The 20,022-nt window shown below is 39.5% G+C and overlaps 1 long non-coding RNA gene across 2 annotated transcripts; it reads left to right on the top strand.

Annotated features, from left to right (window-relative positions):
• Positions 1 to 5,182: 5,182 nt before the first annotated feature.
• Positions 5,183 to 15,953, top strand: LOC129349780 (uncharacterized). 2 transcript variants are annotated; one of them, XR_008602899.1, is made up of 3 exons: positions 5,183 to 5,459; positions 11,897 to 12,029; positions 15,409 to 15,953. It is a non-coding gene; the product is annotated as an uncharacterized LOC129349780 (long non-coding RNA). The 2 variants fall into 2 exon arrangements; XR_008602898.1 differs by lacking the exon at positions 11,897 to 12,029.
• Positions 15,954 to 20,022: the final 4,069 nt, after the last annotated feature.

Genomic DNA, 20,022 nt, shown 5'->3' with positions numbered 1-20,022 from the left:
TAGTTCATCTGATTTTGCTTACATTCAACACTGTGGCTGAGAGAAACAGAAGTGAGTCGTGCTGCTCTGCAAGCTGTCTTACATTTCCATACCAGCCTTTACAGTCAGACAATTCTGAGACAAGACTGACATTGTAAAATTTTATAGCCTGCCATGCTGTCATTCTGCCTCAGTCTGTGTACAATGAGGAGTGATGAGTGATTTGACCTACACCAGGGCTGTCAAACTCATTTCAGTTCAGAGGCCACATTCCGTCCAATTTGATCTCAAGTGGGCCGGACCAGTAAAATCACAACATAATAACCGATAAATAACGACAACTCCAAATTTTTCCTTTTGTTTTAGTGCAAAAAAGTACATTCTGACAATGTTCACATTTATAGAGCTATCTTTTTACAAAATATTACGAACAACCTGAAATTTCTTATGCAAAATAAGTGGAATTTCAACAATATCAAGCCTCAGTTTATCATTTGTCCATCACAACTTACAGATCACAGTGTATCTACAAACTCAAAACATTTGGTCACAGATATCTGGAACTGAACAATATATTATTTTAAATTCCCACTCATTTCCACATCTGTGTAGTAATCCTGACACACCACACCACACAAAGTTGTCCCCCTGCCTTGTTAATGTAGTAAATTTCTACATAAAAAATACATTAAAGTTGTGTCAGTACATCAGCAATAGGGTTCCACCAAATCAAACTCTGTCAAACTGAAGCATTTAACTGACTTTATATTGCACAATGTTCAATGTCTTTGAATATTTTCACAGGAAGTACTCATTTTCACCTCTGTAATTTTTCCACTTTGCAAAGTCATTCCATGAGCCAGATTGGACCCTGTGGTGGGCCGGTTTTGGCTTGCAGACCCTATGTTTGACACCCCTGACCTACACACTGCTAGCTCAGAAGTACTCCGAAGTTTCTCGGCTTGATTTAATTCATCAGTGTTCAGTTGTGTTTAGAGTCAGTATTATCCTCTAAAACTGCTACCAGGCCATGAAGAAATTCAGATTCACATAAAAGCTGAATAAAGCTTATGGAACATTATTTATGCAGCAATTAGATTAATCTGTGTACAGCCTGTCTGTGTTGTATCTTTGCAACATTTGCTGTTAAGTTCATGAAAAAAAATGCAGATTTTAGTTAAATTGTTTTTTGAATCTTGAAAAGCACTACATAAAACTGAGGAATCACGCCGACTGTACAAAAGCATATTGACTGTGAAGTAAAGAACATCACCACCATTTGAATCATCATTCCCGTGATCCAGAAACGAAATGTTCCCATTACTGTTTCAACTGGCTATCCGAATAAACAACAAAAAACAAAAGTCGCCTGAGAGCTGGGTCAGAGGAGGCAGCGAAAATGAAAGGCTTAACATGTGTGTAATAACACTCAAATGCTTTAGAGCCTAACTTTAATTTAAGTCATGAAAACATCCTCCCTCGCCCCCAGCCAGTTTGCTAGAACGTGGCCGCTGTAACAGAACACTGGTGTCACTTTGTAACCGTGACAGAATAAAATATGACGTGAGTTTGACGCTGGATGCTGCAGATCTTTCCACAGTGCCTGCTGAACTAATATCCGACCACTGGAAGGTGTTTTAAACCCATTCAACTACACAAATCTTGTAGTAAACAATCTGACTCTCCTCATCTGGAGCACCACACTTTATTTGTCTTTGTGTAACCGAGCTAAAATTAGTTTCAAAACAACTTCAAACGTTGCCATGAAAGCACAATTTTAGCTGATCATGTGCACTGGGATGCAACAAAAGGAAGTCTTACAAGGGAAAGGAACGAGATAAGAAGAAACAGTGGACCTCCAGTGCTCTTACTCCTTATTGTTCTGCTTTTAAAGCCAATCTCATAATACATTTGATCTTCAATTTGTGAACTCTGCTAAGATTAATAAGATCCCAGCACCAGCCCTGGGGCTGCTTTATTCAAAACGAAGCTGAATAAAAAACTGAGGAACTATTACTTCCAGCTTTATGATATGTGTGTTACGGGCCAATAGAAAGCAGAAATATTATGTGGTTCGGGCAGCACAAAGCGACAGACGGAGACAGGAGGAAAGAGCGGCTGCGACGGAGTTCTTCTCTTCCTTTGAGAGGAGTGACATTTGGAACAAAGAGCCCAGTTATGTGAGCAGTTTCTTTCTGGGACAGGCAGACTGACAGAGGCCAAATACTCCCGGCCCGCCAAATCAACCGCCCACGTAGGGTGGGGTCACTCCAGGATGACTCATTCATACATACACAGGGAAACAGGAACACACACACACTCACACAAAGTATACACTGTTTGCAACTTTCTTAAAAACATTACTCCTGTAAGGCCAAGATGTGCAACCCCGCAAAACTGCAAGGAAATGTTCGATGGAATGGCCAGAGGAAATAAATACCTCGCTCTCACGCTCACACGTTCCTCGCAGCACTTGCTTTTGTCTGCGGCACAGGTGAAAGTGTTCCTGGTGGGATAGCCTGTCTGGCCGTCTTTCTCTTGTCACTGATAGCGAGTGCGTAGGCGGCCTTTGTTTTCACTTGCCGTCCGGGCAAGCTGCCAGGCCAAAAAGGACTTTTATAGTTTGTTTCTAGACCCCTCCTTTGTGAGATAGTACTTTACATGGCTCCTTGGAAAAGCTTTGTCAATATTTCAGCATCCATTTAGTCACAGTAAATTACGCCAACCAGACAAATAAACATCATTTACTGGAGTTGGTGCGGCTTTGGTATCATTGATGAGCTTAACTGCTAATGGCAGCTTTTGCATCTTTTCCTGGAACATTTCTTTGTGTTTCTCTTTGAGTCTGGAAAAGGGAGCAGATGAGATTTGACATATACGTTGCTGCCGCTCGTTGAGCTGTTAATGCTAATTTGATAACTTTGATGGACCTGGCTGTTCCCTAGCAACATAATATTTGGTCATAAATAGAAACTAATGGACAAACATCGCCCGACTTGGCTACCTGCCAAACATCAGCTCTGGTTTCAATGGACATTTTTATGAATGATTATTTCTGAAATGCTTCAAGTACATATGTTGCCATAAGTGTTTAGATAAGAAAGGGGAACTCCCAGGAAAGAAAAGCTAGAGAAGTTGATTTAAAAAAATTGCTCATTTTTAGGGCTAAGCTACAAAGACATTTGTCTGAGCTTTAAAATTCTTAGTTTTTGTTATTTTTAAAATAAAATGCTAAAATATTTTTTAAAAAGGGAGAAAAGAAACATTTTCAGTGCTGAGCCTCAATGAGACTTTTAGTTTAGTTTAGTGGATATTAAAGGAACACTTCAAATCACAATCATATGCAAAAAATGCAATGTAACCAATGCTGCAAACCAGGAAAGAATGCAGGAGTCTACGTGACATTTACCTATCAATTAATACAGTGATAAAAATCAAATCTCCAAGAAAATAAATAACTAAAAATAGAATATCCAAACATCTTGAGGATCATGATCTCATACTTTATACCTGCCTGTTTTGCTGCTATGATTTTTTTTAAATGTTTATTTTATTTAATTATCACTATGAGTATTTTTTATGCGTAATGCAACTTTTTGAAACTGAATTTTAAAAAGACCAAGTACCCATGCTGGGAATAAAAAACTAATAAGCAAAATCAGATGTCTGGTCGTGAGTTCTCTGAGCCCTTTGAAGTTTATCTTTCACATGTTCAGGATCTCCTAGTTAAATTATCTTGTGAGATTTTAATAACAGCTGGTTACTAAACAGAGTCTGGTGATATTCTATGTTTTTCTTATTTCCGGCAAATCCTACAAAAAGCCTACTGAACTGATCCTACTAGCAAGTGTATTTGTGTAGCCAGATCTTGATAAGGCTTATTGTGCTGGTCATGGAGCTCAGCTGTTGCCCAACAGTGGCATGTCATCGCAATGAATCTGGGAAATGTGGTTCAACTGAATGAATCCCACATTCTTGCTGAAAATACTAGCGCGTCAAATATTGTGTTGATCCATGGATGGAAATTAAACTTGTGCATCTGTTAAAAATCTACAGTTCCTTTGTGTTTTGTTTATTTATTCCTGATTTTTTTGCTTGTTTAGGCCTTGAATTATATATTGGTAATTGATTTTTCTTCTTCAGTAGGAACAAATGAGCTCCTGACCACCACAGACAGGGTAGAGAAATTGGAAATTATCAGCAGACAGACTAATGCATTTTTAGTTGTGGTCTTTTCATGGGACTTATTAACAATTACAAAAGCATAGAAGGCTGCCAGCTTTATACTTAAAAGGAAAATATGTAGCTCTTGAGAGCATGGCTTGTTTCGAGGGCACTGACTTGTAAGTTTTGACGACGTTAATCCGTAGCTGTGAACTGACGGAGATATAAAATCTGTCTAAAAGGTAGAACGTGGCACTGACATTGCCAAGGAACCCCAGAGTCCCGCCAAGCCACGCTTTGCATTCACAGCGCCGTAAAAAGCCTGCGGATGAAAGCGGGGCCTTATGTTATATTAAAGTGAGATCAAATAAACGGAGGGGCAGAAGAATTGCTCTGGGATCACACGTGTTTGGCTAACACCAAACAGATGTAGGCATACTGTATGATTACTGCATCATAGCATGGATTGTATACCCACTCAGACAGGAAAGAGATGGCAGCTGTTAGCTGTTAGGCAGCCCTAAACTATAGGCTGCAGCCGTGCCTACTCAAACACACGTGAACGTATGCACATGTTCGCAAACGTACACGCAACGCAGCCCGATGCGCACACAGGAGAGTGCGGAGGCATGAACACACACAAACACACTCACAATCTAATCCCTTTTATCTGGGTAATCTGATGTTTAACGTCAGGGCCCACCGTACGCCTACCGCCATCTTAAAAAGTACAGAGCTTCTGCCAAATAAAATAAACATCCTGAAATGACCGCTGCTCTGCGTCATAATTTGCTTTTCATAGCAGAGCCTACTGCCCATTCATTTCGAGGCTCTGGGTGACCCTGAAACTAGAAGTTTCCTCACTCCTCCTCTGTTGTTATTTAAGGAAAACTTCAGTGTTTCCCTTTCTGCTCTCCCTCACTCCCTCTCTCTCTGACTGGGTGTGGTTTTGTAGAGGCAAACTTGTGTGAATGATGTGGACTCTCTATAGTCATAGCTGTGACTCAGTCCACACCCTTCAACTTAAAGAGGAGTTTGGAGGAGGTGGAGCAAAGCAGCGCTCGGAGCTCAGTTTGAGCTTGGACTTGAACTCGGAGACTTTAGTGAGCAACATGTTCACACTGTGAACCTCTGCTGTGAACCTGTGTTGTCTTTGTGCTGGTCCCCGACTTTTGGATCTCTGCATTTTCAGCGTGTTGAGGCATCAAGGTTTTTCTTCTTTGTTGTTGTTGTTTGTTTTTTTAAAAAATAATCTGTCTCCTCTCAAAGATGTGTGCGAGTACGAGAACGATTTTTGCTCCTGTTAAGTTTCAGAGGTGAGTGAAGCCTGCATGGAACGGTGCTTGTAAAGGTGAAAATGAAAGAGGTGAGGCAGTATTGGCAGTAATGATGAAAACTGAGCTTGTTTACAATTGTCTTCTTGACTTATTTCAAAAAGTTGTGGATTTAGATTAGTTTAAGATTCATTACAAAGACAATGGATTTTACTTTTCAGCATTTCCTGAATCTCAAGTTAACTTTTCACTCGTCTGACTTGCAAAGCTGCGCTTTGTGTGCTGAGAATGAGCAGCAAAGGAAGCATCAAAGCATGCATGAGCGAGGCCCATTTTGCTGTTTGAGACCACACTAAATGAGTTAATAATAATCACATTTTTGGTTTAAATGGCGGGCTTTGGGTTATTATACTGTTTCCGCTTTAAGGCTATTGAACGTCTTTTAGTGAAAATTTCACAGACAGCTCTTGCATTCAAACTAATGTCTTTTGGGCCGCGTTGATCTATCTTTTGCATTTGTGTTTTTTTTTTTGGTCAAACTTGTAAAATTTGCTTTGTCTTGTACTGACGGGAGAATAACTGGCTTCTCCATTCATCATTTCTTTGGCACCCCTTAGCTCTCCTCATCAACAAATTTTTCCAAAGCTACTAATTACTTTTCATTAGGATCAGATTCACGTATGTTTATATATATAACGTTACCGACTTTTTGATTTGGTAAATTCTGAATAATCAGGAAGAAAACTAGCAAGCAGAATATAAACTTCAGACCATGCGGGTTTTCTACTCTGTCGTTCTCTCTCTTTCCGTCTTCCTTCCTCCTCTCCATACGTTGAAAGCTGGCACAGATGGAGGAAGTAGCCAGTCTTTTCCACTTGACATCACTTTATGATTACACACAAGTACACACACACACAGACACACACCAGTCTCCCCCAATTCGCTGCCTACCCAGTTGGCTTTACTATTCTATCTGGGTTTCCTGACGAGCAGGAAAAAAAAATGGAACTGATGCTGTCCAGAAAAGCAGGGCAAAACATACCTAACTCTGCCTGAAAAAACCCACCTGCCTCAGTCTGTATGTCAGATTAGAATGTTGAGACAGTCCAGAGGTGGTTTAACTTCTTGAGCAAACTGAGGCACTGAACAAAGGACTGGCAGCAGCAGTAGCATGTCACTGTGACAAATTGCTGTTGACATGAAAATACGTCGGAAATAAGTCTGCGCTCAGAGCGTCTGCAGCTGTTTTTGATCTGATTTTCATGTAATGTGTAAAATATTTCACACATTGATTTACAAAAGCATGAAAAGGGATTTTTTTAAAAACATATTTCATGCCAGCGGTGACGTTACACTGGCGAATTTCTTTTCCATCATGTCACGGACAGCAGAGTAATCACAACTGAATGTTAAATAAACCAAAACTTTAAACAACTTCACTGCTGCTTTGCTGCTTCAACAGTATTTTTAATGGCACTTTAATCTATGAGAAGCAGAAAAAAAATCACAGGAAAATACTTGAATTTCATGCAATTTGTCTACAGCATGACTGTAAAACTACTTGTTGGATCTAATAAAACTGACTTCAGTGGAGGTGTGCTGAGACAGTGTCCAGGCCTCGCTGATTGAATTTTATTAGGCTGATATTTCATGTGCACAGTGGAAACTGGGGAAAACAATCAAATGAAAGATGTCCTGAGGCTGTTTTATGGATTATGTTGTTTATAAACAGCAGCTCCAAAAAGTTGGAAGCAGTTGAATATTTAGACAAAACGCTGTTGTAGGTTTTTGTGACTAGAATTCAGCGAGAATTCACACAGATTAAAATAAGGAAGAAGTCCAGAGGTTGTTTTACATTTAACTAAATGTCATTTACTGCTCAGAATTTTGGATTTGTAGCATATTTTAATCCTGTTAAATCTCCCAAAACCAGTAGTAACTATAACATCTGACATTATCATTCATAATTTAACCATATTTATCCTAAATAGTCAAATAAACTTGCAGTACTTCCCCCAGTTTGGAAATCTGAAGTTAAACCTAAACTTAACAGATCCGATTAAGGAAAAAAAGAGGCACATTTACGTCAGCAAGGTGCTGTGATCACAAGTTATGAGAGAAAGAAATGGACAAGACAGAGCAACAGTGACACAGAGAAAACTGAAAAGGAGAGACAGCGAGCTTAAAGATCCAAGGCTGAAAGCAAAGCGAAGAAGGGAAAAATGGACGAAAACAAAGATGAAAGGCTAATTCTAGGCAGCAGCGGAGTGTTGGAAGAGTGTGAGAGTATTTGTTCTCCTCAGTCTTGTTTACAGGAAGTTCTTTTAAAGTTCCACAGATGGCTGCATTCACAGAAAGGCTTTTTATTGCATTTTTCCGAGGCCCATAAACTGCCTATACCTTCATTTATGTGTGGGAAACTATGATTGCTGCTGCTTGGCTCAAGGTTGGTCTAATCGTGGGGTTTCGTCGAAGCAGATTTGCACGCTTGCTGCAGGTAGACTGCAGTCATCACCTTGTGAAGAATTCATTTGGTCTTTGGCAGTGTGTGGATTTGTGCTGTGTGTGTAACTGTCAATGTGTGTGTGTGTGTGTGTGTGTGTGTGTGTGTGTGTGAGGCATTTATACACTTTACAATACCAGTTTATGGGTTTTCTGTCAGGTTTTTTAAGGTCACCGCTTCAACAACAATTAGGAGTTTTAATCTTCTGACTAACAGACTGTAACACAACACACTGCGTACGCATTTTTTAATACTTTAAGGGATTAAAAATCGAATATTTTATAATATGGCATCCTTTCTTAATACTAAAATATAATAATTTGCTAAATTATTTAAGTGAAAAATGTAATTACTAATATAATATTTACCAGTTTGGTCCTTTCCAAGTGTTATTTTTAATGCTACAACATTTAATTAATTGAAAATGATGATTTGTTGGTGTCCTGTCTTTTGTGTCACTGTAAATTCAATAATATTTACCTTCTGAAAGCCATTTGACAATTAAATTCAAGCCCTCAAATAATATTTTGTATTTTATGGACTAAAATATTATTGAATGAAACAAATTTATAATTATTGTAAAAAAAAAAAAAAAAAAGCAAGTTGCAGCTCTAATTTGCTTTTAATACATAGTGGTAAAAGCTAGCGTAGTATAAGTAGCCGTCATCTGGAGCATTTCCGAACGCTTCCTTCAGCAGATGTATTGGACTGCATAAGTTAAAGGGTCTGTTTGGTTTCAAGCACCCAAAGCGGTAATTTGGTTTTCCAGTCGAGGCCTGATTCAAGACTTTGAGTCCACAGAGGGCTCTTTAAAAAGCTGAAAAGGCCTACGTTCCCCGGTACCATGTAGAGAGGTAAATAAAGTCAAGGGCTCTTTAAGGGCGTCTGAGCCTCCGGATTCGCTGGGTCTGTAAGAGATTTAGTGGGCAACGAGTTTCTGCAGAAGTGATTTGGTCGCTGTGGCCAAACCTCAACCAAATTATTTTTGTTGATTTATTTCACAGGCAAATGTAAACCATCTCTTGGGTTGTAATTAGGCTTATTTTTAGGCTGTTTCATTTAGTTTTACACACATGTTCACGATTGAGATTTTATCTGGAAAAAGACATATATTCCAGGTCGTGTTTGGAAATCTTCAAACGAATGCCAGAGGAGCTGTTAAACATGTATTTAATTACAAAATCATTACGTTCCAGTTGGAGTATAAACATCGTGAAACTCTAGTCTGTCAACTTTTGATTTAAATAATTAATAATAAGTTTAGGGAAGAAAAACTTCAATTTTTTCCTACACAACATAAAAGACCAAAGGACATTTCTGCACCATTTATTCTGCTAAATACTGTAATCTCCAGAGTTATTGTGTTGTCAAAGACATAAATAGACAGCTCAAAGTAGTTACTAAAAAGATGAAATAGCTAAAGGCAATGGATATATGGTTAAAAATGGCAAGAAGTAAATGATACAGAATGTGTTTCATCGTATAGAAGAAGCCGGTTAAAGTCAGGGCTTCTTCTGACTCAGTGTCTTCAAATGAAATGCTAATAACACTGCTGGTGACTATTTTATTGCCTAATTTCACTGAAAAGTCTTAGAGTCCCAGTGAGCTGTGCATAGTGGTCCTACAGTTAAAATCTGCTGAGGAAAAGTAGCTAGAGGCTATCTGAAGTTAAATCTCTCACTGTCTGGAGCTCCTCTGTTAAGTCCTGTTAAAGTTCTCACTGTCTGCCCATACGTCATGTCTCCTCGCTCTGACTTTCCTCTGTTCCCTCTTCCTGTGTCTGCCTCTATTTCTGTTCTGCCACTGTCTCCCTCCTCTCTCTCCCCGCCTGTCTTTACACTAACAGCACAAAGCCAACTGTATCGCCAGCTCAGGAAACCCTCCTATAGATTCCCAGTAACGCGGTGCCTTCTTTGTCCACACTGGTGTGACGCCACCTTCAGACAAGGAACTAATTTACCAAGTCCTCATCCAAAGCTTTGAACATTATGAGCAATTTGCCAAAACTGATCTAATCATTCAGTAGCTGCAGCTTTATTTTAGTGCAGGTTACTGAACGCTGCAGGCCAAAGCAGGATAAACCAACCATGTGCAAGCCCCAGACAGACCCTGACCAATCATGTGTGCCCTTGGCCAGGTCCCAAAAAAAGCGTCTAGCCAAAAAAACAGCACAGCTGAGGCTGTTAAAAATCACGGGGGAATCACAAGAGAAAGGCTCTGACTAGTAGCTCTCCAGAGAGTGAAAAGGTAAGGCGAGAGGAGCAGAGATTGTTTAGCATGAGATCCATCTATGCGTTGAGTGTTGAGTTAATGCATTCCCAGATTGAGGCAGCAGCTGCTGATGTCTGGGTGCCTCAGAAATGGGTGCACTTTTAGGGCAGCCATAGCAGCACTCTGTGTTTCAAGCATACTTTTCTACCTGATGAAAGTACGGCGAGAAAAAGCAATTTTCTGCAAACTTTATAATTACCACTTGTGGATATATGGTTTCAGCTGATGCTTTCTACTAAGACAGTTTCAGGCCCTGCTGCAAAACCTACCCACACAGTCAGTGCACTTAGTGAAGTGGAAAATATAGAGTGCAGAAGCTGATGGTAGCTAGTATGAATGTCCTTCTTTTCTTTTATATAGCTTGTCTCAGATAAATGCTTGTAATTGTCATGAGATGACTCAAGCTTAAAACTCTAAAGACCCAAAGACCATTCATTCACTGGGTAGTTTTCACTCTCCACTGAACATAAAGAGCCCCCATAACAATTTCACTAAATCTGTCATTAAGTAAAGATTCCCTCATTTACAGCTTATTAGTTTATCCTTACATCCTATGTATCGCTCATATAAAGCATCAGAATGTGGCAGGATGAACAGCAGTTGCCCCTTCAGTCTTGTAATAGAAGAAAATGAGGGAGAACAGAAAAAAAGTTTGGAGTGTGAGTGGAGGGCATTAGTCATGTATGTACTTCCTGCTGTTATTGAGTAGCTCAGGCGGTCTGGAGCCCTGCCAGGCCAATTGTTGGTCATTTAGCTGTCAAACAGCCATAGCCGAGAGGCAGCCACGGGCAAGGGTAGGTCTCACATTGGTTGAAATGTAAGACGTTACTTGAATGCTGTCATGTGAGGGTGTTTTTGGAGACACGTGATCAACCATTTGGGGAGGGGCATAATTTGGATTGCTGTTTTTTCGAGCTTCACATTGCTATGTCTTGCTTTGGCTTTGCTTAATTAGTGTCCAGACAAACCCTGCACTCTCAGCATTAATGCAGTATGGCGGCTCTGCATCAGCACACATCGCCATCCAAAGACACCACTCTAGCTTGGTGAAGGTGTGAGCATGAGGGAGATGGAAGCACAGTGGGCAAAGGCAGACAGCACCTAGCTACTGGCTTACCTTGACTGGCTGTCAAACCTGAGCAGAGTACAGAACTGCTAGCGGCTATTGCTGTCAGCCAGCTGCGACGCCAGGTAAACGAGACAAAGACAAGAAAGTCTGAGAGCTGAGGGTTTCTGAGTAGAGAACTAAATCAGCACTGGATGTGCAAACACCCACAACCATTTACACATAAGTAAAGCAATTAAACAGGATTAAACTGATTTTCCTGTCATGCTGGAAAAACAAGCTGTGAACGCAATGTTGACCTTTTAAGTTGATGCGGTGAACATGTTAGAAAACTCTTCCTATGTGTCTGAGAAATGTCATCATTCCTTTAGAATTGTTTTTAATCCAATATTCTGCAGTTAAATGATGTATTATGATCACCAGCTAGTTGCTAACCTTGTATATAGTGGATATTTAAATAATTTATTGGTTTTATTGTGGACAACAGTTGCCAAGTCTGGAAGTGGTGCTGATGCAAGCAGTGCAATTGCATCAGTTTAGAAGCTCAAAGGATGTTCCATTTATTCTTTTCTTGATGTGCTGGTTCTTCAGCGGACTCATTTACATCAATCCTTAAATACCTCCTTGCTCTGTGCACAGATGAACACACGCCCTGTCAGTTTGAATGGATCTGCATCTGCAATTCCAGAGGTTATGGCCAACAGCCACAGAAACATTTAACTGAGAATATCATTGTCAGAGGCACAGGAAGGCTGCTGTTTACTCTGGACTGGTCAGTCATATTTCTTCTTTTATCAAACACAGTGTTGAGATAAATATTTGCAAAGGCCACCCTCACGTATTCCCTTACTCCTGTTTCTGGGAAACAAAATCAGGCAGCAAATCAGAAGTGTTTCCCAGTAGTCGGGTCAGATTTTCTGCCTCACCATGTCCTCCGGTACCTGGAGAAGGAGGCTGCTCGTGCGATTTTATTACTACAATCAAGTACAGTTAAGCAATTAACACGGTTTTAAACCTGTTTTTAAGAACTGCTTACTTATATGTGCTTAATTATTTGAAAGTCTCAGCTGAAAATAGCAATGATAGATGCCTTTTTCCTGTATTTGACACTGTAGCTGCTTAACTGCTAAGGTCTTCTGTGGTACTTCTCTTTTTCCTCTTTTCTTTACCAGCTCACTCAAGTGTTTTTGTTACAGGAAGCTTGTGGCGACACATGCAGGAACACAATGCACTCTATGGAACATTTCTACTTTCGCTGTAGGCCATGAATCATCTAATCAAGATAAATGTAAAGTGAATTACACATGACATGAATCTGAACAGTAACATTTTCAAGGGCTGATTTGACATAATTAGATTGGAAAAAAATCGTCACACTGCAGAATAGTGATACTTGGTCATGATAAAGCACTTTCTGCAAAGAATCAGGGCTCTACCTAACCTTAACCTGGCAATTTATGATGAACAAAATCTCCCAAATTTTCTCTTTACCTATGAGTCCCTATTGTTTTTTGTCTTTTTGTACTAAATGTACACCTCAATTCAGGAGGAAATTCCGACTCCTGGAATTTTTTGTGTTGCTTTAAAACATTTCAACATGCATGGTATGCAACAAGAATCAGCTACTGTGGTCTTTTTACTGACTTCAGGCTTCCATACAGGTTTACATTGTTGCTGAGAGTATAGAAATATCAGGCATAACTCAATGACAACTGAACCAACACAGTGCTGCACAGCTCTAAAACACACTCACAAGTTTGACGGATCACTTACACACAATCACACATGCACTCGTTGACCCACCTGTCATTCTGCCTACAATCCATGGGAGCTTGTAGATTTAAAAACAGTCCTGTTTGTCCAGGTGCGTCATTGAAAGAAAACTCCATCAACCCACACACACCACAAGCATGACGTGTGCATGTGTTACCATTTAAAAGTGTGTGTCCCATAATTACATAGTGATGAAGGAGTAAATGTACCGCGCCATGCTGATGTGTACTCAGGTAGACACCTGCAGTCTGCACTCTTTCTCTCTCTGTCCTCACCTGCGACCTTCTCTCACCACAACATTCTTCTTCTTTCTGTCTGTCGACTCTCCTCCCTCTTCTCTACCTCCTCCTCCTCTGCATCTGTCTTCCCAAACAGGATACCGAACGCTTGGTTGAGCTGGAGGGATTCCTGGCAGAGTGATTTGGTTGTGATGTAATGTAAATCACATTGCCAGGGATTTCCAACCAGCTACAGCTGAAACCCACGCAAGTCTCCAAACACCTAATGGCTGCTTTGCAACATCCACATTAGCATGAAGTTCCTGCACTACGGGTGCTTTTAATATGCCAACTTAAGCTTCCCCACGCGCCCTCGCGCCCTCTCTTCTCTCGTTGCCTGGAAGTCATTTCTCCTACGTCATCATGGAAGATCTTTCTGTCTTTAAAATGGGCTTCAAGCAGACAAAGAACTAGGAGGCTTTAGGAGGGGCTTAGAGTAAGTAACTAAAACTCGAGCAAGAGACGCAAGTGAGGCTCATGAAGAAACGGTTAGCAGTGAAAAGCACCTGAAGTCCTGTCACGCATCCTGAAGCAAAATATATCTCTCCTTTAAATTTGCTTGTGTTTTAAATTTACTGGTTGACATTTTAGGAAATATGCTTGTTTGCTTTTATATTGTGAGTGAGATGAGAAAACGGACTCTGCTCTCATGTGCTAACTTACTGCTCGTAACTAATTAGCGTAGCATAAAGACTAAAGACAAAGAAAGCAGCTCTGTGCACGGGTGAGGTAGTACACAAAGAGCTCTTTTCCACTGCGGAAACTTCTAAGTTGTTTTACAGGTTTTTTTTAGTGTGTTCTGACTGCAAGAGTCACACTTGTAGAACATTTTAAGTGCTGTTTTTGAGCAAGAATAAAGTACCTACTCCAGGGTGGGTAGTTGAGCAGTACTGAGAAACCTCATGAACAGGTCTTAACGCTAATTGGTTAAACTTGGAGGAGACGAACTTTGATCAGTTAAACTCGGAAAAAGGCAGGAACCATCATTCTACCTTTTTGAGTAGCAGTCTTCGTCTCAAACAGCATCAAAAATATCAAATTCACAACGTGGAATAAAATGCCCTCCATTGCTCTAGCTCCTACATGGTCATGTAACTGTAGTTACACCAGATGACTACCACCATGGCAACTACTATTTGACTTTGTTTTCCACACTCAGAGTTAACATCACAGTCAAATATGTCAGACTGACACCTTGGACTGAAGGGAACAATTATTGGGCCATTCCTGCAGTGGAAAGCCACCTACTGTGGTAATATAAAGACTATGTTCCAGGTTGTTGCTTTCCTGGCCCAGGAACTTAATTAAATATTTCTTGTTTAGTTACTTTTATACAAAAGATTTTACATGAGGTGTATCACACTATTTGATGAGCTTTAGCAGTATTAGGTGGATTTTATTTCCTTTGGATAGTGGCAGGTTAGCACTTTTAGATTGTTCAGCTAGCTTGCTGCTTGTGGTAGCAGGTTAGCTTAGCTTGTAATGTCTAAAGACATTACAAGTGTAATAACGAAGATATTCAGGGTGGTACCAATCTTCTCATTTAACTCTAAGCAGGAAAGCAAATAAGCATATTTCCACAAGTGCTGCCCTTCATGTAACTTGATTCTTGCTCATGCTGTGTGTTGGAAAATGTGCAAAGCAGAGGCAGTGCCCTCCAGATCCTTTGAGTTTGATGGAGGTGAAGGACTTAGCTCGCTCCGTGAACAGTTCAGTGAAAGCCTGTGTTCACAGTGGCTAAGTTCCGCTCCTCACAAGCCTTTCCAGCGTCTAACTCCCACTGACAGAACAACAAGGTTTCTATGAAGTGATGTGCCACCTCAACCCACTACCAGCATTGTAAGGAGCTTAATTTCAAGCAAATAAACAGAAAATATTGCTGGATGTTATATTTCATCTTCCTACGCACAATACTGAGAATGTTTGACGTTACAGACAAATGCTGGTTGTGTAACAGATGTATCAGAGCACACACAGTTTTCTTTAGATTTATTCAGAATTTCAGACCTCTCTGTTACAGTGCGGTAAATTGAGTCTCAAAGGCATTCAGCAAAGCACTGTCTGTGTTCTCTCACCATCTCTTTTACATTTTCTTGACAGCAGACGGAGGAGAAACAGCACTATTTGGTGCATCTTCTGAGAAGACATGGATCTGGATTATGAAAAAGAGAGATGAGTGAGAAGAGAACAGGAGGCTGGGAGGGGAGGACTTACTCATACAGGAAGGAACTGCAGGAAATGTCCCATCGGGAAAACAAGTAGCAACGTAATTGTGAACCCTGAGCTCATTTACTGTCTGGGTGGCCATGAAAGCAAAGCCCTGATTGTGTGTGTGTGTGTGTGTGTGTGTGTGTGTGTGTGTGTGTATTAAAAATAAACTCTCATGGGTACTTTATCACACAGTGCTATTAACATTGTTCTTTGGGGGAATCTTGAGATTTCAGGATTTTTCCTGAAAGTTAACAATCATTGAACACTAGAGAATTCTTTTACATTGTATATTTTACAGAGCTGCTCCTGGACACTAACATCACTTATGGTTTTTGATGAAAGAAGCTTAAAATATGTGTGTTCAGTCTGTTTTTTAATAATTATAATAATTTCTAATATTTTGTTTTGTTTTAATTATATTTCATTTCTGGTGTTAGTGTTCTGTTCATATTAATATGTCTATTCCAACTTCATATTGTTGCATATGGACACCTATGATGGACTTCATATTTGATCAGGCCAAGCCCTTTTCATTTTCGCAACTAATTATTTATTTTCATAAAATTTATTTCTACAAAAGAGTTTGGTAACATGAAAATGTAAATTCAGTAGAATGGGGGTTGTGTTCCACCTTTAACTTTTAAATACCATCTGTTGTAGACCATGTTAAGGCTTTGAAAATCAAATGGTAAATGCCCCTTTCATTCTCATTTTGTTGTAAAACGGAATATTATTTTTATTTTGATTAAAAATAAGCATAGTAATACCTGTATGTAGATGTAAAAGTCTGAGGCCTTATTGAATTTCAATGAAAAATGCCTTTAAAAAGACATGGAAAATTATAGTGCTATTATGGAATTAAATTTTCATTTTCAAATGTACGTTAGAATATTTTTTAAAAGCCTGTTATAGCTTATCTGCTCAAATGTATTTTCAGAATTTTCTGTTTTAAAAGGGGCTTTACAAAAACACTCTTATAATTATTATTATTATTATTATTATTATTATTATTATTATTATTATTATTATTATTATTATTATTATTACTACTACTAATAATAATAACAATAGTATTATATTAACAACATTTAAAGCTAACAGAGCAACATTATTTCCCACTTTTCTAACAATGCCATATAAAATTACTGTTAAACCCAGTGGTAGAAATAATACATTAATTAAAACTTGTGAATTAAATGATCAGTTCAGGATAACTACAAAAATAAACAAAAGAAATAATCTTATTTTCTCACTCACCGAAAATGGTATTTGGTTATGTATCTAGTTCAGTTTCCCAAGGTTTTAAGATCTGTGAGATCTAAATTAATTTTAAGCACTCAGAGCATTCAAATAAAGTACCATATAAATTCATCATCAACCTTGTATGTTGTCCCAGTTAAAACTGTTTACATTGAAATCTGTTGATTAATCAGAAAAAATGTGCACCCTGTTTCTGGAATGAGAAGTTACTGCTGTTAAGTTATTGGTGGAATTAGTTTCAAGTAAGATTTAAATGCCTATCTAAGTTGACGTTCTCACTTCTTCTATCGGCTGTTTGCTTCCCCTTGTGGTGGAAGCGGGGTGGTGCAGGTGCCTGGGCTCAACCTCCTGTGCCTACTGAGCTGATAACAGTTGTTTAACAAGCACTGGCTCAGTTCAGCAGGAACCGGAGTTAGGCCCTCTAGAAACAGCAACTCAACTGCATCAACTGCTAGCTCCAGTTAGGGTGCCACACTTTGCAGAGCAGTGATCTGCATGTGTGATTAGTGTTTGTTAGGGACATTTTACTGTATTCGTATCAATAAGGGAGGATTTTCTCTATTTTCCTCTGATGGCTTTTTGGTCATCAGTTTTTCTTTACTCCTCTAAACGGTGATTAGATTTTTCCCATAAGCTCTCATCAAGGCCATTCTCCAAGAACCAGCCGGAGTGCAATCATCCATTAATCAGAGCAGAGGAAGCACATAAATGTACCCACACATCCTCTCTGACTTTAAACCTCACACTGCAAAGCTTGTGATGGAGGAAATCTGCTTCTGTTGGTTTGGTATTACTAAAACATCACAGGAGCAGAGTTTTTCCAGCTGTATTCACCACCTCCTGCAGCTCAAAGGTTCCAGGAAAACTCCTTTGGGTGTCATTTATGACAAGCAGTGTATTTCAATAATTACTTGGGGGGCCTTCATCCAGCTTCTGTTTGGACTTCTAGCAGCAGGTTACTGAGAAACCTGAAAAAAACAGACCGATGCAGGTAGGTTACAATAACATAGCTACTGTTTGTTTCAGGGGTTGAAAGTAAAAAAGTATATTCATTTTCATTTTAACGTACGTAAAAAGACATTCGATAATTTGCAGAGCTCTGATACATAGGCCAGTCGTTCCCAGTCTAGTCAGGAGGCCAGAAAAAAATTAAAACAATATTCTTTCCTTGCACATTTATTATTTAAAGGCTCTCAGACCTTATGGATTAGAGTCAGGTACTGAAAGTATTTCAAGCTAGCTTCAATGCAACCACCTAGAACAGGAAAATCCTACTATCAGTACCATAACAGTCAGTCACAGTGGCCATTTTCTGCAGCACAGGTACTATAGCTTTTACCTACGACACTCTAAGTACATTTTCCTGATAATGTTTCTGCAACATTATGAATAATGTTTAATCCTGACTATTTTTGCATCTTCATACTTTTAGATACAGAAGGTGTAGGTGATTCTAATCCAGTATAGTTCTTGTCAGAGTCAGAGAATATCTCCTTATGGTCCGGAGTCTATCCCAGCTGACTTAGGGTGAAGTCTGTCACAGGGCTACACATAGAGACAAACAATCACACTCACATTCACACCTATGGGCAATTTAGAATTGTTAATTAACCTCAGCATGTTTTTGGACTGTGAGAGGAAGAGAAAGCACCTGGAGAAAACCCACGCGTGAACAGGAAGAACATGCAAACTCCACACAGAAAGATCCCAGGTCCAGGCAGGGACACAAACCAGGGATCTTCTAGCTGCAAGACAACTGTGCTAACCACCGAGACCAACCCAGTCAAAATATACTAAACAATCTTTCTCCAAATTCGTAGACTACGCCTACATGGAAGACACCTGAATAACTCTTCCACCTCTGCTAATAGTTTTTTACGATTGCTTAAGCACGATTTTGAAAACAGGGCTCAGAATTTCAAAACACTACACACAATTAGGACAACCACACACACAATATGCAGAACACCTCAGGTCCTGTGCAAAATGAAACACTCTTGTAAAAACTATATACACATTTATAAACAGCATATTATGTTACCATATGAAACACACACATTTCATAAGGTTTAATTCTATTTGAACCAGTTACACACTGCTGTGTTTAAGTTAACACACTTTTAGCAATTCTACCTCTCAGTGATTAGATTATTGGAAGTGAAGTACACAGCGAAAGTACAAATACACAACATGGTAAATTCACCAAACACAGCACCAGATCCATGCTGCAGACTACTGAAAATATGATTTATTTCTCGTTGTATAACCAAAATCAGTTAACATAGACAATCACAACAAAACATGTCCCAACACTGTAAACCCAGAAAATAGACAAATAAAAATATACTGTACTACCAGTGCAGGTTAAAAGTACTGTAAAGTAAAAGAAGAAACAAAAAGAAATCTGAATAAAATAAATACTACACATATCTTAGCCTAGCTGGATCTGGCCAGAGAATTTGGGAAGAACCGTCTTGAATGATGGATCCATCCTTGTACAGCTGCAACATAGATTTGGTCACAAGCCTCTTCCGTGGCCTGAATGAGGGGCACCTGAGCCTGGGGCCGGAGATCATAAACCTTCCAGTGCCCTGCTGAGAAAAACTCTTGGATGGGGTTTAGAAATGGAGAATATGGCGGAAGGTACAGTACTGTAAACTGTGGATGGTGTTGAAACCAGTTCTGGACCAGAGCAGAGTGGTGGAATGACACATTGTCCCAGATGACAATGTGCTGCCTCTGGTGCATTTGGTTCATTACTGTGACAAGGTTGTGCAATCAGTCCAAAAATGTGAGAATGTGATCTGTGTTGTAAGGGCCCATATTGGCATCATGGTGGTTTTATAGAGCTCAAACCTGATTGGTTTGCCTACAATAAAGTAATCATGTGTTTGCACACCTGATGCGTGTGTTTAACCGACTGTCTCATGGGTGTAGTGATTTGTCAGTCAGTGCTTTGGAACTGCAAGGAAGTGACATCATGATATACTTCTGTGTCTAATGTACACAAGTGTGTTTGGTGTTTTGCAAATCACTGTGTTGTTCTGCGAAAAGTGTGAGGCTGACTTTGTGTTTATAGTGGTGAAAATCTGGTCCAATGTTTGGCTCCTTGAGTGTAAGGTGTTGGTAATTATGTTCTTCTTTTGTTTTTAATGTTTATGCAATCATAAAAACTGTAAATCACTTGACACCCAATTTCACATTGTGCGTAAGTAAAGGTACGCATACACAGTGTTCATCCAC

The sequence above is a fragment of the Amphiprion ocellaris genome, chromosome 10, assembly GCF_022539595.1.
Source record: "Amphiprion ocellaris isolate individual 3 ecotype Okinawa chromosome 10, ASM2253959v1, whole genome shotgun sequence".
In the NCBI taxonomy this organism is placed as follows: domain Eukaryota; kingdom Metazoa; phylum Chordata; class Actinopteri; family Pomacentridae; genus Amphiprion; species Amphiprion ocellaris.
Note: the sequence above shows the minus strand (reverse complement) of the source record. Positions and strands in the feature narration are given on the sequence as shown.